Raw genomic sequence first — 20,597 nt, 5'->3', positions numbered from 1 at the left:
TTCCTTTTTCCTGCGCTGTATCACAAACTGGTGAACAGATTTTCTTTAGCTCTGTTGCGCTGCGATCCTTCTCCTCAACAAACAGTTCTCTGCTTGAGCTGTGACAAGTCTCCTCAGAAGTTGTTTTTTTTTTATTGTCGTAGCTGTTGGGCAGTGCCAACATAAGCAGTGCGCACAGTGATTGCGACAGAATCAGTCTGTGCGTGTTGGCTAAAGCGGTGTATCTAATATAGCCGGACAAATCTATGAAATTACATCAAAATGCAAGCAGTTCTACATTACACTACTAGAAAATAACCCTGAACCCCTTAGTTTGTGTAACTGAGTAGCAAAGAGAATATACTTTTTACAGTATATTTAATGCCCACCCCTGCACTGGTAGTTGTGTTGTATACAGGCAAGGCGTGAGTCCTGCTAAGACTCTTGTCTGCTGGATGTTCGCAGCTGGCCAGGCTTGGTGCACAAGGGCCTTAAAGACTGCTGCTGGTGCAGAGCTGCTCCGCTGGTACATGGCTCTGTCGTGTGGGAGCTGCAGTCCCTACAGCGTCCTCGCAAACTGCCCAGCGAGTCTCTGCACGTGGGACCTGACACCCTGCCCTGCTTGCAGAATCATTTTCAAAACCGTACCGGCTCGGCAGCCATGGCAGAACGTACAGTCCAGCGTTGAAGCAGTGTTATCCGAGGCCAGACAATGATGTCTCTGTAGCAGAGGGTGGAGCGATGGCTAGGAGCACTGGACTGCAGACAGCGGGATCCGTGGATCTGATCCTGAGGGGGACGCGGCTGCTGGACCTTTCCCTCCGGTCAGACGGGGACTAGAACTGAACACGCTCTGGCTCTTCGTAAGTGAGAAGTTGTTCTCAACTGACACATCTGGTTAAGAAAAGGAATAACATAAATACTGGTAAAGGAAACTGGGGGGGAAACAAGTTTTGTGTGGGTGAAGAAGTCCCATCTTGAGAAACTAGCAATCGCACGTGTGCCGTGTAATCTGCAGAATTCTGCAGGAGCTGTCGGGGTGTCTGGCAGGTGTTGCAAGCTTTCAGGGAAACTAATTATAGTGTTTTTTACTAACTGGCCGTGCCGGAGAGTTTCACTGCATGCCTTGTGTGGCGTAGAGTACACACGGGGCAAGTTTAAGGAGCCGCATCTTTGCGTAGCACAAAAGAAGACTGAATTGACGTTGGTGTAATGGGAAGATAATTAAGAATGGGTGAGGGTGACGCGTGGTGCCACATTGGAGGCATTGCATTGTTATTCTCAGACGTGATCTAAACCCTTTGTGAGCTCTCTAACAACAAGTGTTTTCTGTTTCACAAATTAGCTGATGAAAGCAGCCAGGAGAGCTTGATGTGGTTTTGAATGGTGCACTTTCAAAGCCAGAAGAAAACGCCTTTGTTTTAGGGAAGGATGGTTTGTCTTCTAATCGGCAGTAGGTTTGAAGCCTGCAGGCACCCTTGGCGATGCGGCGTCTGAGGAGAAGAATCGCTCCGCAGTTGGAAGTGCTCCGGCATAAAATATTCATCAGCGCTAAAAATAAAGTAAAGCTTTTGACATCATTCCCCCTTCGCTGTACAAGATTGTTGAGCCATGACAAGGCCGTTTGGAAAGTCCTTTGCAGCATCGGCTTCCTGAACAGGAGGAAGTTGTGGAGAGAGGCAAGAACAGTAATTGTGTTCATGAAGCCACCTCATAATCAGGGCATTGTAAAAATAAGAAGTACTGTAAGTGTAATGGGAATCGCACAATGTCATATGCAGCTACTAGGTGACTTCATTAACCAGGAAAGAGATGCCAGCACAGCTGATGTGCTACCAATGAACACAGAAATTAAAACACTAAAAGTCTGATTCAGTGAAATGTGTGTTAAAACAAGATTGGCCAAGCACAGCTTGTTCTGGATCAGTATGTCTAGGGAGGCTGTCAGTGTGCTGCAAATTTTTACACTTATGTAGGAGTGCTGAGGGATGGAAGAGTTTGAGAAAGCAGTGCACTAGATGATGCTCTGGAACATATTTTTCATTAAAACATGTGTTGCCTTGGCTGCATTTGCCAATGTCTGTGAGCGGACTGAAAAGAGGTCGCCAAGATTCGCAATGTTTGATGAGTTAAGGCAACGGCTCTGTGGTTATTTGTAGTCATAATTACTGTAAGTGATCACGCCGAGAGGTTTGAAATGAACTTCAGTGTCAGATGGAGGAGAGGTGTGTTCCTCACCAACAGCGTCACTTGCCTGCATGTCTGCAGGCGTTACAGTGCCACTGAGAGCCGAGACAGGACCTGGCCACCGTACCCCACCCCACCCTCGCACTTGACCAATTGGGAGTGCCAGTCACAGTCACAGTCGGCTAGTGACATGACCTAGTCTCGAACCCATGGTCGTAGAACAGAATGCCATTACTGGTTGACCCACTCTAGCAGTCCCTGTTTCCATGTCTGTGAAGGACCCTGGAAAGTTGGGAAGCAGTCGTGTTTCTTTCAACTGGAAGTGACCCCTTAGGAAGTCAAAGAGAGCTAACTTAGTGGCTGCGGTCCACTCTCACCAGTGTCCACAGGAACACATGAAAGGTCTCATGGTCAGCTGCTCTGAGTAGTATGTCCTGAAGATACATCCGTGATGAATGATTGCTTGGTGAGCACCACTTTTCGAAATGTTCCCTACTCTTGTTTCTTCATGGAATGGTTGGATATATAATTGATGTCGTAGCCTGTTTTGTAGGTACTGTACACCTTGTAGGATAGTCAGTTTTGGGCTTTTTGAATGACCTTATATGAAAAGTCCATTAGCTGTAAAATTTAGCCAAATAGTTTCATTGGAATGGGTCAAAGAGGAAGCAGGAGAATTTGAGTCCTTATTAAATCTATTTTACAAATGGACAGTTTAATAACTCAAGTTTGATGCCTTGTATTTGGAAGTTTGCAAAGACAATTTGGAACTCAGGCGTCAGTCCCGAGTCTCTTGCATGCTTTTGTCATTTTACTTAACATTCTTCTCATGACGAGGGATTGAGGAGATCAGTATCATATGTAAATATTGCACAAGGTAAGAATTACAAATTGGATCACACATGAGAACTATTCTATGTAAATATATTTTGGCACAGATTTATGTAAACTTTGCAGACCATAAGTAAATAAGTCATAATATTTATTTAAACACTCTAACATGCACCCAAATGGCTTATTTGTATCTTGGAAACATTATCTGTTTTTCTTCAATGATGTTTATTAAAGCCAGAGAAAGGACTTGTACAGGGGGGAAACCATAGTAGACCTTAGTTTGAAGGATCATCTAAATACTTGTACTACAGGAACTATGACTGTCCGTGTCAATGCACCTGTCATGTATTTTATTGTCTTTAGGCTTTTGAACACACTTGGTAAGTTTGACATACTCTTGGAAATGCGTGGTGTGTCCTTCACTTCTGCCTGTTCAAAAAATAACAATTAAGAATTATTCTCTTATAACCTCTTATAAACAATAGAAACATTATTTTATATAAATATATTTCTAATCTAAATCTGTTCAATAATTCTGTTGTTCTGATTTTACAGCAGTGTGTTTTTGCTTGTCCTTTTACTTACCAGGATAAAAGCTTTGGACTGGAGTCTAATTTGTCAGCAGTGGTTACAAATCTGCTCTGGTTGTGTGTCATGGTTGGCATTTGGAACTGTTCACTGCTGTGCCATTTCTGGGATGTAAAACAAATTATTTCCTCATAGTGTGTGACTGTGTGCCCTTTCAGGTTCTGTATTCAACTAATTTCGTGTTTTATTTGCCCCCTTTTATATCAGAAATGATTTTTTGTTCTTTACATATATCTTTTCCCTTTCCTTCAGTGAAGTTGTCCATTTTTCTCTAAGAAAAGAGAAATATTAACATCTACTTCCATGGTTCTGTTGCTTTAGTACCGAACCCTATATCCCTTAATGCTGCATTCTGATATTTCATTTTTCTGTGGAATGTTTCTGTAATGGGAGCTGGTCCAGGCTCCCGGGAAGCGTAGTTCTGGACCCTGTGCAGACGGTACAATAGAAAGTGGAAAAGGACCCTGGGGAGGAGATGACGAGGATCAGGGCAGGGTGACAGACAGGGGGGTGTGGCGATGGTGAACTGGTGCTCGTGGGGCGTGAGCAAGGTGCACTAGTGCAAGGAGTCGGGGGGGGGGAATCCGGGGTGAAGTCCAAAAGTCCAAAACTGGGTGATCCAAACGAGACGGGACAAAAACGGGAGTTAAAAACCGGAACGGGATCCGGTGCAGGGACGGGGAATAAAAACGGAACGACGAGGCCAGGACTAAGCTGGGTCAGGACGCTGATAGGAGGCCTGTGGCCTCGAGCTGCGGACGCAGGGCGACTTCATGGTAGACGGGTCTCCGGGCGTCCGTCTTCCAGTGCAGAGCCCAGAGTAGCGAGAGCGCCCGGCTTAAATAAGGAGGGGCAGGATTGGGGGCAGGAGCACGTAGTCAGCAAAATGTGAAAGAGCCGGAGCACCCTTAAGGGGGGAGGGGTTACGATTGTGACAGTTTGCTCTTTTGAGGGGTGCCTGACTGAGCCCTGGTAACGTGGCAGTAGGCTCACAGAATACGCAGCTCTGATTTTGAGTATGTGCATGAACACTCTGATGTTGAGTATGTGCATGAACACTCTGATGTTGAGTATGTGCATGAACACTCTGATGTTGAGTATGTGCATGAACACTCTGATTTTGAGTATGTGCATGAACACTCTGATGTTGAGTATTCACACTCCCTGAGGTAGGCCTGATGGAGCTTGGTGTCACTGCACTGTCACAGGGAAGCTGACACATCCAAATAAGCCAGTGTGCCTGGTGAAAACTTAAATTGGACTGTAGACCTCTGTCCAATCTCTCAATTTGGCTAATGTAGGCTAATGTTTTCATCCAAAATGACTTACATCTGTACCTGTTTATGTAGCTGGGCATTTTACCAAAGCAAATCTGAGTGAAGTACTTTGCTGAAGGGTACAATAGCAGTGCTGCACCTGGATTCACAACTACAACCTTCCCGTTGTGAACCCAGGACCCTAAACACTATTCCATACTCAGTCCCACTGTGGTTTGGACTTCTTTTGAACTGTGGACTTTCCTAAAAGCTTTGTTGATTGCGCTACTGCTAGTCTTCTTTACTGATATAGCGTTTCTTGTGATTATCCAGTACTTGATTTGAACATTTCAGCCAATTTTTTTTTAAAAAAGGATTGCTTTAGGTAGTTTAACATGTTTGCAAGTATTAAGTGATCTAGGGCAGCGATACCTAACCTTGGAATTAGAGGAATACTGTCTCCTCTGTTTTTTGGGCGTGCCAAATTCTTAATTGCAGGCACCCCGATTTCAGATTTCTGTTTGGGACAAACTGTATCTGTTTTGCTTTCAGCTTTCTCATTTGCTTTCAGCTCTTAAAAGATCATTCGGGATTTGAAATTGACAGCAACTCAGTACCAATCTATGAGTTTCTGATCTGCCTTCATTCACGTGTTCCGCCAGAAATTTGGCCGATTGGACGACTACAGAAGGACAAATCACTCATTGAGGGAGTGTTTGATACTGTTTGATTCCTATCAAATTCCGAATACAAGAAATTGTGTATGGCCGATAAAGTCATCTTATCTATGTCTGTTCATCAGTTGATCAAACTCTAAGAGCTGTTCAGTCATAAATACTGGCTAGCAAATGGAGGTGAGTCGGCACAAAGTTCTGTGTGCTGAAGTTGTTGGAAACCGTACCCTTGAAGACACTCAAGACTGCCCAACGAAACCAGTTAAATAAAAGACTAAACAAGCAAGCCTATCAATTAAGTCATCAGTTAGCACTTGCGATTTAGAGCTTAGCTGGAATGCAAACCAGCAGAAAGTTTTCCTGCAGGACCAGGTTTAGATCCACTGCTCCAGACTCACTTAAAGCATAAAACTTGAGAAGACAAGGCCTGTTATCCTTTGAATTTGAATTGAATTGAATTCAATTCAATTGAATAAATCGCTGGGTTGGGATCACCTGAGGCAACACTTGAAATAAGGTCCAATAATAAACATCAACTAATGCTGTAGTTGATAGATCGTGACTATGTAGTATAAATACGCTCAATAGATTAGTGACAAATCCGTATAAACTTGTAGCATTATAGAGAAAAGTGAGTGTATGCAAAATGTGATGTGAAATTTCTTTACTCCTTTAAAATTGGAGATGTGCTGTGACAGTGTTGTCAGACACCAAAAGCTCAAGATCTGAAACTTCCCATTAAACTGGGATGGACTTTTTCATTTTGGTTTCTTTGTTTTAAGAGGAATTGGTAAAGTATTCTAGGAGAACCTGGCTTTTAAGAACTAAGGAATAACGCAACACCTATGTGGAAGGTTTTGTCATAACTTGCAAGAAAAAGACTGGACACATGAATTCCACGATAATCATACAGGAAACTCTCCAACTCGTATGTGAGCTAGTTCATGCAGTTTATAAAATGCTACAGTTCTGTTGTGTTTTGAGGTTGGTGTTTCAGTTGATATTTTAGAAGAGAGACTCCACAAGTACTGAAACACATTTTAAAGAATCAACTTCTGCAAATTGCTTTTCAAGGCTGTTTAAGCCTTTAATGCTTTTCTGTTCAGGTCTGTGCAAAGTGAACTTAATAAACACGGGAGGCAGAGCTTTTGCGACTTGTCTGCTGTCAGTTGTAATTCTAGTGCTCTGCCGCTTAAAGAGCTGCAGGTGAGAATTTGTATTTGGGTTCTTGTTTTCCTGTGACGATGCAATTCTGGCATAGAATAACATATCTCTTAACACAGGGGGAATGAAAACATCCAGTCTGACCACCATCTGTTACTCTCATCTCCACCATGGCAATTGGAGTGGCATTAGCAGGTGCTAGCATTTCCTCCATCATCACTCCCTCATCAGAGCGCCAGCACCAGGACCGGCTAGCAGAGCAGGCTGCTCACATTCTCCGGCTGCGTGTAGAGAAGACAGGGGGGTTTGTTCCCTGCCCGTCCCCTAATCAGCAATAGAAAAGGCAGAAATCCATTAAATTGACCAACTATAAGCTGCAGTACAATACAGCAAAACAGCTTAGGTTTGCTGCTGGAAATCAGGAAAGAGGAAATCACGAATTGGGAGAGTTCGACAATGTCTTACAGTGACAGGCTATAGGAACAGAATCTCTGTAGTTTTTAACAGAGAGGATTATGTGGGGACCTAACTGAAATGTTCAGAATCCTAAAAAGCATTGAAAAAGTCAGCCCAACAGTGTAACACGGACCTAGATGGGCCTAACGACATCCTCTCCCTTGGAAGAACAACAATGTTATGTCCTAGGCCTCCTGTCACTACAGTTTGCTTAAAATTGTTAATATGGGGGACCTTTGTCTCCACTGGGGTGTGAGTGCGTTGCTTTTGTGACATTGACTGGAGTTCTTATAGAAATAAAAATAATTCTTTGTACCGTCATCTGACAGTTCAATGTACAGCGTCCTCTCTGGACCCTCAGCCCAAGACAGCCCTGTTGTTTACTAGGGCGTTCATTGTGCAGGTAACCTAAAAACAACAGAATACAGCTGCCGCTCAAGCTCAGTTACGAGCAGCCATGGGTTTGACACAGTAATCGGAATGAAACCGAGCCCTGAAGCCGAGAGCCGTGGCGAGCAGACATTGCCATGCTGCCTGCTGCAGCGAGTGTGTGAAGAAAACCGTTGGAAAATTGAAAGTTGATGAGAATAAATTCACTCTGAAGGACAGTGTACAGTATGCTGCAAATCAAATATATTTCATACTTTTAAATGAAACAGGAAGAACTATCATTTCATATTTCTTTTCTTAAATATACTCAACCAAGTTATTTTAAAAAAACCATCTCAAGAAGACCTCCTGACTGTTTTGGGGGGGTCTCTCTGCTGGGCTGGATTCCTGGAGTCTTCTGCAGTGGCTCATGGGAGGGAGGGAGGGGGGCAGCTGGGGTGGTGCGACACCAAGACTTGCTGTAAATAGCAGGACGCAACAATGCGACTGCTAGTTAAAAGTAGGAGGGGTTCCTCAGTGTTTTACGATTGTACATTTTTTTAAAATACAGAAATGACAGTGATTGATGGGAGTGAATAAGACACTTCTTCATTTGCAATATTTATTCATCTATTTACCAGTTAAGCACCGTTATGCTCTTTTTGTTGCTTATTGAGTCTTCCTGCTTTTTGAACATTTGGAGCTAGTGTTGTGTCTAGGTCAAGGGTTGAAGTCCGTCTCAAAGTTACATTCTTATCTGGGGCTTAGTGCCTTTCAAATATATATTATATATATTATTTGCAAGCTATAATTGCTTTTCCTCAATTGACAAATACTTGTTATTCGTTATGTTTGAGTGTTTTGACATTTCAAGCCCTGGTGTTAAATCTGCCCTCATTCTCGGGCAGCAGATGCGCTGTAGTTAGCGGCATTCCTCCTGGGTTATTAAGTCTATGTGAATTATTTCTTTTCTAGGATTTGTTTTGGGTTGGGGAGGGTCAGGCTGAAAGTGGATAGCCAACTTAACAAGGAAGGAAAGGTCCTTGCTTGTTTTTGAACCGTGCCTCTTTATTGACATGTTTTCTTGGATTCATGTATTCATCCTCAGCACTCTTCTGAGTAGTAGGAATTGTTTCAGTAGTTTACGTCCATGATACAAATGTAGCACTTGTGGTATGCAAGATGTTTAAAGTAGAGAGCAGTATATCACAAGGCTGACTCAGTAATTTTTAAGTTTTGGTTGTGATTCTGCTGATGTTTCTCAGGGCAAATATGGTAATTTGCTGCAGTTTATTTTTTTTTGTGGTGGGAATGAGAGACAGTCTCTACCTAATGTTCAATATAGCCTGCACTACCCCTGATATTAAAGTAATTGTTTCAAACCCCTATTCCCTAGAAAAATACAGGGTCACTAGAGAAAGACAATGGGCCATTGGAGAACATTTGCATGGCTGGACAATATTTAACAGCCACCTCAAAAAAGTGTCTATAAATAAGATGAACTTTCTAAAGTGAGACACGAAAGGAGAAAGTGCAGTGTACATTTTTTTCCACAGCTTATCAATAGATTTGGTATTGCAAAAACGAAACCAGCTCAACATTCTTTACCATGTCCTCATGTGAAAAACAGCGTAATGCTTTTTTTTCCCCTCACAGTTTCTCAGTGAAATTGATGAAGTAGAAACAAGGTCCAAACATAGCATGAAATACATTTAATACAGTCTCTTTCCTTTCTCAGTGAAAAAATTAATATTTTTAAAAAACGTGAGTTTTTAAACGCAGCCTACTCCCATTACTTCAGTAACTGCTTCTGGTTTGAGGGATCAGCTCTTCGTGTCCCATGCCCTAGAGGGTGTGGAAGTATGAGGCTCAATGAAAAGTGGTGGAAGGAGGAGAGAAGTGTGCTTTTATTCCATTCCAAACCTTATTCCATCTAAGGTCCATTTTAAGTCTAAACGTCAACCCACCTGACAATCACAAATCAGAGAAACCAGGACTTGGTGGCAGATCTTTATTTTCCTAAGGAAATGGGCCTTCAAGTTCTCGGCTTGTAATTTGTGATTGTTGGTGTGTGAAAGTTTTGATTTAGTCTGGGTTTATATTTGTTTTAGGGTTAGAGAATGTTCTGAGATATGTAGTAACCTTTTCGTGGAAGAAATAAAATGATTCATCCACACTATTAGGCACTCAGAAATATCCCTATTACTCAGTTCATTAAAAGAAAAAACTACATACAGCAGGTCTTACTTCTGCTGAACCCACTGAATTTCAAAATGAATTTTCTAGCAGTTCGGGGAGATTTTTGTTTCTTCTTAAATGCATCACATTCATGGTGGAGGTTAGTCTGTTTCCATCTTAATGGTGCCTTTCTTAAATGGTTGTTTAGGACTATTAGCAGTGGTTAGTGTGGCTGCCTCCCAGCTGCAGGGTCCTGGGTTCGATTCCTGATTGGGTCACCTCGTGACTTGTGTGGAGATCTCGCGCTGTCCCTGTGTGTGTTCTCCAGGTGCTCAGTTTCCCCGCACAGCCAAAGACAACTGGCATCTCGAAAAGGTCCACTGTGATGGACTGGCGTCCCATGAAGAGCATAGACTCGCTCTGAACTCCCTAAGCTGCAAGAGAAGGCTTGGGATTAAGTGGTTTTCTGATAATGGACTGAAGGGCTTTTCCTGCTAATGTTTGTCATTTGTTCCTGATTAGTTTGTGGGACAAGGAATAAAAAATATTGAGTTGATGAACATTGGATGGACAGACAACAATCATAAGCAGCCTTACTCATTACCTCCACACACAGATGATGGATCTAAGTTTATCTTAAAAATGTAAAGGAATCATTTAGAAATAGAACCAGCATGCAGCAAAAATGTCATTAACAGAAGTATTACAGTTAAAATACTGGGCTTGGGTTCATACTTTTAAACAACACGTTGTACAGTTTTTCAGCAAGGCTGTCTCTATTTTGTTAACTGTTTTCAAGGTGGTTGTTTGGAATGTGTGTTTGACAGATTGTGCATCTGCTGTAGGTCCGTAGAGCTCGTTCCTGAAGTGAAATGTTCAGTCGTAAACAAATCAGCATGACAATAAAAAGTTTTCACTTTAACGCACAAATCTTAAAATTTCCTTAAACTTCGGGGAAAAAAAATTGCTTGTGCATATTTTAACCCCCTAAAATTATGCAGGGTAGGTAACCTAACTGTCGACGCAACGTGGACACAAAGTCATGCCAAGACGCTAAAAGCCGAAGCCCGATTTCAGAGAGGGGAACCGTTTGTACATTTGAACACGGAATAAAATATGGGTCTTCTTTTCATTTGCTAAAACCATTAGACTTTCACACTGCTAATCCTCAACACATGCTCGTGCCTGGTGCTTTTCTCCAGTGCCACATGGCTTTGTTCCTAGTCTTTGCTAAGAGAGCAGTCCAGACACCCGCCCCCACGCCCCTTTTAAAAGACAGCTGTAGCTGTGGCTGCAGCAGTCTGTAGATGGATGCCTGAGAAGGCTGATGGTTAACCCTAAGGCCCGAGCTGCTGTCCTGGAACAATGCTGCCCAGTTGCTAGGGTGTGGTGCTGCTGCTTCTAACCCTTCTGGTGATGTCTGAGTGTCTCGCTGTCCAGAGTCTAATTACAGAGGCGCCCTGTGATTGCGGGGGGAAACATGGGCTGCAGTATGTGCCTTCAAGACCGTGTGCTTTAACTGCAGTAACACTCATCTTTTCTTCATGTTCAGTGTGCTAAAATAAGGCTGAGACTTTTTTTCTACTTAGAACCACTGCGGGTGATACGTAAGGGGCGACTTTTTCACTGTATTTCGCACCGAGAAAGTTTCAACAAATTTTAAAATTATAACCCTGGAGTGGTTACTTCTGAGCAAAGACATTTAAAGTCCATTTTTTTTTAAATAGAACCTTTGTTCCTGAAAATGTCATTAGTCAACTGCCACACAAGATATTTCGTCTGTCATATTCTTTGTGATAGAAGCTTTATGACGAGATTGTTTGGCTATTTAAAAATAATCATTTGTGCTGTAACATGTTGCATCTCTTAATTGTGTGATTTCATTTGAATCAGCGGGTTGCTTGAGCATTCTGTCAAATTACATCTATTCTAGTAATTAGAGAATCCTGAAACGGAAACAAGGGCTGTAAAAGGCATTAGGTTCATTAACATCTTTCTTAATTTGAAGCAAAAACATAGGCAAGCTAATTCGTTCTTGCTTGATAAACAGTTTTAACCAGCTGTGTCAGTTTTTTTATTTTTTCAGGAATTCAGTTGCTTTACAAGCAAACAGGTCTGTTACCCCTAATGCTTTAACCTTGCTAAAGGTAAATTATTAGATGACATAAAGAAATGAACTTTGTTAAATGGTGATGGATTTCAGTTTCCAGAAAGATCTAGATATTTAAGTTCCTATATTTTCTTTCCCATCTGAGTTCAAGAATATTTAATTGATTCTATTTATTTTTCATGAAAGCACAATCCGACATATATGACTGGAAAATACATTTATAAAGATATTCCTTTGTGCTACGTTAACAGACATTAACACAAGATATGACCAATATTAAGAAGTATCAAAGAATTGTTAAAATAGTTTTATTTATTAGATTATTTTGTCTTTTCTCAATGTGATTTGCCGTTTTTTGCAAAATGGAAAAGCACTGTGAATTATAAATGCAGTATATAACTGTGTGTAAGGACCAACTGTTTCCAAGTATAAATCTTCCCTTGCAGATTTAGAACTTTGCCTTTAAGCAAGCATTAAACGACGTAAATCTGAGTGTTGCAAAACGTGCTGTTTTACGACAGGTTAAATGAAGTCCGTTTCTGTCTTCCTGCAGTGAAATGTATAATTACACTAGAATTATATTTTCCCTTCAAAACAAGCACTATGAATTTTTGCCCTGTGTTTAGAATAGCCTCCAGGAGTCCTACTTTGTTGCGTTTGTGGAAATCTGGGGCGCTTGACTATAAATACATGACCCAGAGACAGAATGAATGCTGTGGACCTACCTGATGTGTACTCCACCTCTGGAATTCATTTCTGGTGTTATAGTGACTTTAAGCCACCGTAAGGACTGACATCTTGCTAGCCACCAATCTGTGTGTCCACGGCTGCCTTAAGTCTTCATGTTCGTCTTGCTAAATTGGGTACTGACAGTGGAATAAGGTACGGCTTAATGAAATATGCTGTTCAGAGAAGCAGGTGCTTTTGCCTTCTATTATGGCAGTGTGAGTCCTGATTTAAAATCTTAATAAAAGTTCTTGCTTTTATTGAATCGGCGCTTTGAACATTTTGAATCAATGTCATGTCCCGCTTTATACCACACGGTGTTGTGGGATGCTGGAGCCTGCCCAGCAAGCAACGAGCGCAAGGCAGGTTCACCCTGGACAGGACGCCAGTCCATCGCAGGGCCAGTGCAGGCCAATCACACATGGGGACAATGTGGAGGCAACGATAAAGGCGGAGGGGGGGAATTAGGCCCGGACACCGGGATAACTCCCCACTCTTCTCGAGAAGATGCCCAGGGATCTTTAATGACCCCTGAGAGTCAGGATCTCTGTTTAACGTCTCACACGAAAGACGGCGCCCACTACAGTATAGTGTCCCCACCACTATACTGGGGCATTAGGACCCACACAGACCACAGGGTGGGCGCCCCCAGCTGGTCCCACTAACACCTCTTCCAGCAGCAAGCATAGCTTCCCAGGAGTCTCCATCCAGGTACTGACCAGGCTCACAGCTGCTGAGCTTCAGTGGGTTTCCAGTTGTGAGCTGCAGGGTGACATGGCTGCTGGCCCATTTTGAATCATATCTTCTTCAAAAGGTTTGTGTGTGATTTTTATGTGATTAATAAGTTTCGCACTTCTGTATGTACAGGCCAGATCCTGTGTATCTCCCCTGCCAGGATGGTCATGAAATATCTCTTCTGTGTTGTCTGTTTCTTTTCCTGCAGTTTTTCCTTTGTTTAGTTTTAGGGCCCTTCTTCTGACAAAGTCAGGGTTCATTATATTTGTGTCCTACCAGCTTTAGATTACAAATAAGATATCGGATCTCCAAGACAGTGTGTTTCTTGGTAGGTCTCACCAATAACAAATGTAAGCCGTTTGCAGTTAATAGGAGATATATTTGAAACTATAAATAATGTGTTTTTGCTTAGCAGGACTGCATATCTGAAGGCAAGTATTGACTTAAATAGCATTCTTAAACGAAGGACTCAAAATGATGTTCATAGTTTTGTTGCAGTCACTTGGTATAAGTATGCCTTTAAATAGTAGCTTGTAATTTGTTTTTTTTTCCATTTGGGTAATATATGTAGCAGATGTGCTTATATTTCATCCTTGTTGTGGAAAGGACCTCAAGGCAGCTCGTGTACAGTATTTTCTGTTGCCACTGGAATCATGCACGTTGGGTGGAGTCAACAATTCTGTGTCCCAGATTCAGTGTGTATGAGGTTAAAGTAACAATGCAGGTCATAATGTGCAGAATGTAAAGGTTCCATTTTCATCTCCATTTCAAGTTGGTTTTGGAGGTTCCTAATTTAAAAAAAACACTCAGAATGACTTGGCACAATGATTTGTTTATACATTAGAACGCCATGAAAACATAAATTCACTTTTAACGACACAATTTGAGTAAATTGTTCATTGCTCATTGTACAGCTTGCATGGACTTCATTCAGACAAAAATGTCTAATGGACTTTGTACAAAACAATATGAGAACAAGTTGTAAAACTAGGTAGCTCCAACAACACTCGCACTGTTGACTGGGCAGGTAATGAGACGCATAACTTTTCTGATCCACCATTTCTTTCTTTATCTGTTGTTCAGTGCACACCATGACATTTACTTTGGCTGTTTTGAAGAAGGTGATATTTAATTCTAATGGTACAGTCTGGGATTTCTAAGAATGTCCTGTTTCCTAGGTGTCCCCTGTGTGTTGACACCACTGTAGCATGTTAGAAGCGGTGGTTATAGACCCGACCTGGACTGCGGTTGCTACGATGTCAACCATGCCATTGTCAGGGAGGTGTTATTCACTGTTCTGGTAAAGCAAGGAGGATGGCATTCCTGTGAAGCAGTTTTTTGCACTTGGAAGGCGCCTATCTGAGAGTGTAAACATTACAGCAGTTTGTGTAGCATTTCTCCATCTAAAATGTAGGCTCTCGGGCATGGTCGTACTTCAAAGTATTTTAATGCCTTCATGCTGAAATCTGACCCCAGTTCTATACCGCTTTTTCTGTTTCTTGGGATTTTTCTTTCATCTGACTAAAAGAAAATACAGTCGGAAAGTTTTTTGTCTCTTACTGTCCACTCATTATCAGTTTAATTGACCGTTGGCTATCAGAATGAAATTAAAGGCAGCTAATCATAGCTACTGACTTGTGTGGGAGCCTTTATTCTCATATTAGGAGGCGAGATGGCTAAAATGTACTGCTTTGAAATGATAGGACAGGTAATTCAGTACACTTAGCTGACACTGGGGTGTTTAAAAATAAATTTAAATGCAGGTACAGTGAGTTTTGTTTTAGCAAATGTGAACATGACCTTCTTACAGTCTCTTGTAAGGCACATGTTTTCTAATTTCAGAGATGGTATTCAAGACGGTCAGATACGCTACTGCTTTTGGGTCTTATAGACACACACTTGAGTCTTTTATTTATTGAACCAAGAAGCTAAATATTGAAATGAAAAATTCCATGATCATTGAGATCAAGGTCTTCCAAGAGTGACCTGGTCGAGCAAGAATGCTATAGTGCCATACTGTATGTATTACAAAATTTAAATGAGAATAACACAGCAATAAATATGTTTAACAATCAATATCATTATTTAAAAAGTCTTTCTCCACTAACAGTTATCAATAATCAATTCACCAATCATGTCATTAAAACCTTTCAAATAATATAACGTTGGACAACAGGAAATGTCTTTTTGGGGGAAATGCTCTTGAGCTTTACTGGTTGAGCCTCTCTGGAGGCATAGTAAGAAGGTGTTAATGAAACTGTGCCTCTAGACATTTGTGTATTGGCATATTACAAATATATGGCTATTAAATTCCAATTTTATACATCCGTTTGTCCTTCCAAATTGAACAGTACTGTTATTTAATATGCTGTAATTCTTTATAAATAAATAAATATCTAGTACATCTGGGCCACTAGATGTTCTTTAAAACCATCAAAAATGCAAGGTGTTACTGTCATCTGTTGGATTAATCCAATAGAAACAGTGGGGTTTATTATAGAGTTAAGGTGTTGTATGTGCTTCACATGCTGAATACAAATGTCATCTCTGATCTGAGTGCTGTGATGGGTTGTGCATTGATGTGAACAATGCATCCCATTGCTTAAAAGCATTAGTGCATTACATTAGTGCAGGCGGCCACAAGGTGTAACGTGGCGTAAAAATAATACAGTCTCCAATGACAATGCTGGACGGCTTGTGCATTTAATTTAGGCATGTGAAAAATGTGTACATGCGCTTTGAAAAAACAAGTGTCCTTAAGAAAAAAACGAGAGTGCGAGAGTGCTAGAGACTCTGGCAAACTGTGCAGGCTGTCTGCCTCTCCCCAGCCCTTTTCAGATCTCCTACCCCCAGGCCAGTGCCTGCCGAGTCCTGCAGTTTGTCCTAATGGCTCGGATTCTGCTAGTGAAATGGAGTGTGAGTAATCTGGGCCAGTGATAGCTCAAACCTCCCAGTGTTGTCCCCCCCCACCCCCCCATCTCCCTACCTCCTTATTCCTCCTGATGACTTGTCCTGAATCAGCACAGCTGGTTGCCGGGCAATTAGACTTGAGGAAACTGCATGCTCTTTTTGGCACCTACACTTGCCTGCCTTGGGCTTTTGTTTGGGATCGCTCTGGCATTCGTGATGCTGGGCACGTGTCCAGTGTGGAATGAATTTCGTGCGTTCAGTTTTTCCACAGTGTTTATTTTTTTTTTTTGCATACGTTGAACTGATGGACAGCACATTGGTGGGGTGGATAGTACTGCCGCCCTCCGGCCCTGTGTTTAACTCTTAATTTAGTTTAACTCTATTGCATGTCCCTTTTCTCTGGGGTCCTGCAGGGCTATGTGCCCTCCATCCCACCCTGCACCCGGTTCTACTGGGAGTGATTCTGGTTTGCTTTCAACCGATGTGGCCACTGCAACCTGTCCTTAAAATCTGCATGTAATAACATTAGCTAACATAAAACACTTTGACCTGGACACAATACAAAATATCTTATTGCAATCTAATATTAGCTTGAGAATTAGAATAGCACACATGACAAATTCTGGAGCATGTAGTATGGTAAGTCTATCTAGTAGTTAAAATATCTTTCAAAACATGTATGATATTATATCAGTGTCCTGAGAACCATAGTGAAAACTGCTTCCATAAACTGAGTTTTAGTTGTAAAGCAGTAGTGTTATTGGTTAGGAGAAAACCTTCCAGAACTAGACGGATGGAAAAGCTCCCTTGGTGAGCTCGTGCTTTTTATTGCAGAGCTGGAGACAATTCCAGTTTTCCAATTCCTATTCCCTCTTCCAGTTCCAGTGTTCAGAAACCAGAATTGGAATTGGGAATTACTTTGATGGAATTAGGTTTGAAAAACAGGAATTTGACCCCCGAGCCTATATTATTCCTTATTGCATCAAGTCTTTCTAACCATTTGTGAATGGTGAAACGTACAGTAAAGACCTTTGGAATCATTTGAGATGGAAAGCTCTGAAAAAAATGCAAGGCATTATTCACATTGTTTGAATTTCAAGGTTAGCGTTAGATACAGCAGTCCTTTTGAGCTTCTAGTATAGGAAATAAAAAAGTGCACATTTTAAACGTTGTTTTGAAACAAGGCTGTTTTAAACAATGCTTGGTTGGTCTTATCTAAATGCCTTTTCATTCTAAAATCGAATTTGCAGAGCATAGTCTTCTATATTTGGTTGGTTTGTTTATTACAATGAGGAAAATCACAAATAAATCACATATCTGCTACTTAATATATAATATACTAAGTAATAGTAAGAATAAATCTACATTCCACAGGGGTGAGCTGTACTTACAGGGAGCATTAGGAATTCTGTACAGAAGTGTCCACTCAGGGATAAATATTCCAAGGGGCTAACAGATTCCATATGAATGAACCTTCTTGACATTTTGTAGCATGAAGACTCTCAGACTTCAGATTGTTGAAATATTGTGTGGGCCCCATGGAAAGAGGCTAGAAAGAGGGTCTTGAAACTTCAGAATGCTTTTAAAATTTTCAATAAAAAATGACAGTCCTGATTGATTAAGTGGGTTTAAATCGGATTGATACACTTTACTTAGATTTAAGATATGTTTTATAACATTAAGATATACTTCAGTCTCTCTTTTATGAATGCCAGTGTTTGGCAGTCCTCAGCAGAGAGAATTCCAGCTGAGGTTATAAGACGTTTCCAGTAAATCCATTCCTAATAACTGGGATCTGTGGCGTGCCTCTTATTTGTCATTTCCAATTTCAAGTTTGCAAGTGTCTTTTGGATTTTATGTGCAAAAGTTTGTTTTCCTTCCTTTCTTCCAAATGACTTCTGATCGACGGCTTTAATAAGATAAAACAGTCAGCATCTGCTTTTTGTTTGCAGCAGGGTTACTCTGGGTTGCATCCAGTAGGCATGCAATTTGGGCACTCTAAAATAATCCCAAGAGATTATGTGCCAGTAATGAGAATGTTACATTTACGGAAGATTAAACAGGGAAGAGAAGGTGGCTGGGGCATGTGTGCTTGGGATGGGGATTGCTGTTCGTGGCTGCTGCTCCTGTGCATTGTTTTCAGAGTGATCCAGCGTGGAATTTGGAGAGCTCATTGCTGAACATTTGCCATTTGCAACAGAAAAAAACAAAAATGAATATTCTGTTTGATTTAGTTTTTTTGTGGTGGTGGAGGTTGCAGGTCCTTGCCCTTGTGTGTTGCTGAAGGAAACGGCCCCCTTGGGTAGTGCCTGCACTGGAAACGTGCAGCACAATGCCCTGCTAGGTTGGCTTAGCATTGTGGTACTTGAGAAGCCCGATGAACCTGAGGGCTGTGGGCTGTGCTGCAGATGAGGAGCTGTTGGAGAATCTGTTGTTTGGGCACTTCAAAGCTAGCTTTTTTTTTGTGCTTCCCGCTATAAGGTGTAAGCACCCCTCTTCCTGAAGCTGTGTTAGAGTTTTGCGGTTATTTAGATGGTGACTTTATTGGCATAGCTGGAGGTTCCTCCCATAAAAGGAGCAGCCAGTGCAGACCCTCTGGTTTCATATCGAATGGCCTGACGGATATGGCGCTGTAGTCGATGCCATTTACTGTCAGCACACACAGTGTTGTAATTACTGCCAGAGCCTCTTCTGTTATGTCTGTTCTCCATCGAAAAACCCATGGTCACTCGGCCACTTAGTGTTTTTTTCTTTTGGAGCTTATCACACCTTGTTACCGTGGCCTTTGGATTAGGAACAATAACCAACTTCTTAATAGAGTGCTGGACGTCTTCAAAGAAATGACTAGATGGGATATCTGGCCAGTTAGCTACCAGAACACTAATAACCCATGTAGTTTTGGTTTTTGACCTTATCTTGTAACTAATATCAAAGTTAATAAACTGTTTTTGGATTATTTTATCAGCCTATGAAGACCAGATTCTCTTCTGAGAATGAGACATTATCAGCACACATTTCAGTGACATTGAGACATTGCATGATTTCAAAGTTAAGTCTTTTATTATCGCATCTGTAAGCCCCAGACATGAGTTAATTGGTTTCTATTTAGGATACCTATTATTGCTAATATTCAAGAGTCGTAACATTCAACAGTCATGTTATTGACTGTTGACTGCGGTCTGGACATGGGTTTGGTGTGATAGTACTTAAACATTCTTCTGCTCTGTTTGATGTCATATTATTTGCTTTTTGTGCTGCAGTGGTCTAGATTTAATTGGTAATCCGTTTTTGTAAATTATAGATTTTTCATTTTTAAGTAAGTAAAATTGTTTTTCTAATTAATGCTAATGCTGAGAAGCCGAGATTTTTCTTCTTCTTTTTCCATTTAGGATGTTAGTTATCTCTTTAGCCAAAACCATTTTGTAAGCCTTTGTTATAGAACTGATATATTTTTCCAAAGAAAGTTTTTGTAAATCTTGTTTGATTTAAGAATAATGTAATCAAATTTCTTTTCAGTTACTATGGATGTAAATTACTACTATGGTGTTTCCCTTAAGTAAGATTTCTTATACTTAAGCCACAGTGAGCTGCGTGATCAGATGTTTATTGTATGTTAATTGTTATATTGGATGAGCAATAATACAAACCCACAAGCCATTGTTTTGAACATACTGTAGGTAATACTTTTCTCACATATTACACTTGGTCTAAGAGAAATGGATCACAAGACTATACCTTGTCCTATAGTATAGTTTTGGTTAGATACGTCTACGTTCTATTTTCAGAATGACAAAGAAATTACTGTTTTGTATACATTATGATGTTCACTCGCATATTTGAAAAGAGAAACAAGTTTCTACATTGTAATGAACTATTTCTGTATTGTTGCATTTCAGTATAGTTTTTGTTTAAAACTAGAACAATAACCCCCCTCTTTCAATAATAACAGCTAAAGTAGTGGACAAAAAATGGAAACAACTGATATAGTGTACAGTCACTTAATAGGGTGTTGGGCTACCGTGGGTGGCTAGAAAGGTCAGTGTGTGTCATAGCTTGGAGTCTACCAGTATCTGTATGTATTCTGCAGGAGGGATGCAGCAAAATTGTTGTGTGAGAAAGTCAATCAATGCTTGTCTAATAGAAGTGGAAAATGCTGCCTCAGACACCATTCCAGAGTATCCTGGTCAATAAGGTTTAGATGTGGTGACTGAAAAGGTCATGATGTATGGATCACGTCAGTGTCTTGCTCATCTAGCATTGCGCAACCACGCTTGTTCTGTGGGCGGGGACCTTTGTCATCCTGTAAGACGCGCTTCCTGGCAGGAAAGAAAAGCTGCAACATGGGGGGGGGAAGATGATCACTCAGTACCGTTAAGTGGCGATTTAGCATTGACCTTGCCTTGTCAGGGAATGAGTGCACCCAAACAATAC

The 20,597-nt window shown here is 41.2% G+C and overlaps 1 protein-coding gene across 12 annotated transcripts in view; it reads left to right on the top strand.

The window, feature by feature from the left end:
* myo9aa (myosin IXAa) overlaps window positions 1–20,597 on the top strand; it is a 176,468-nt gene that overhangs the window by 1,752 nt on the left and 154,119 nt on the right. Inside the window, exon 1 of one of the 12 annotated variants that reach the window (XM_015343492.2) lies at window positions 459–842. The exons of the other annotated variants lie outside the window; for them this stretch is intronic. The gene's annotated coding sequence lies outside the window, so the exon portion shown is untranslated. Of the gene's footprint in view, window positions 1–458; window positions 843–20,597 lie in introns of those variants that run through there. 12 annotated transcript variants of the gene reach the window in all.

This window comes from Lepisosteus oculatus, chromosome 5 (genome assembly GCF_040954835.1).
Source record: "Lepisosteus oculatus isolate fLepOcu1 chromosome 5, fLepOcu1.hap2, whole genome shotgun sequence".
In the NCBI taxonomy this organism is placed as follows: Eukaryota; Metazoa; Chordata; class Actinopteri; order Semionotiformes; family Lepisosteidae; genus Lepisosteus; species Lepisosteus oculatus.
This window is presented reverse-complemented; position numbering and strand designations above follow the sequence as displayed.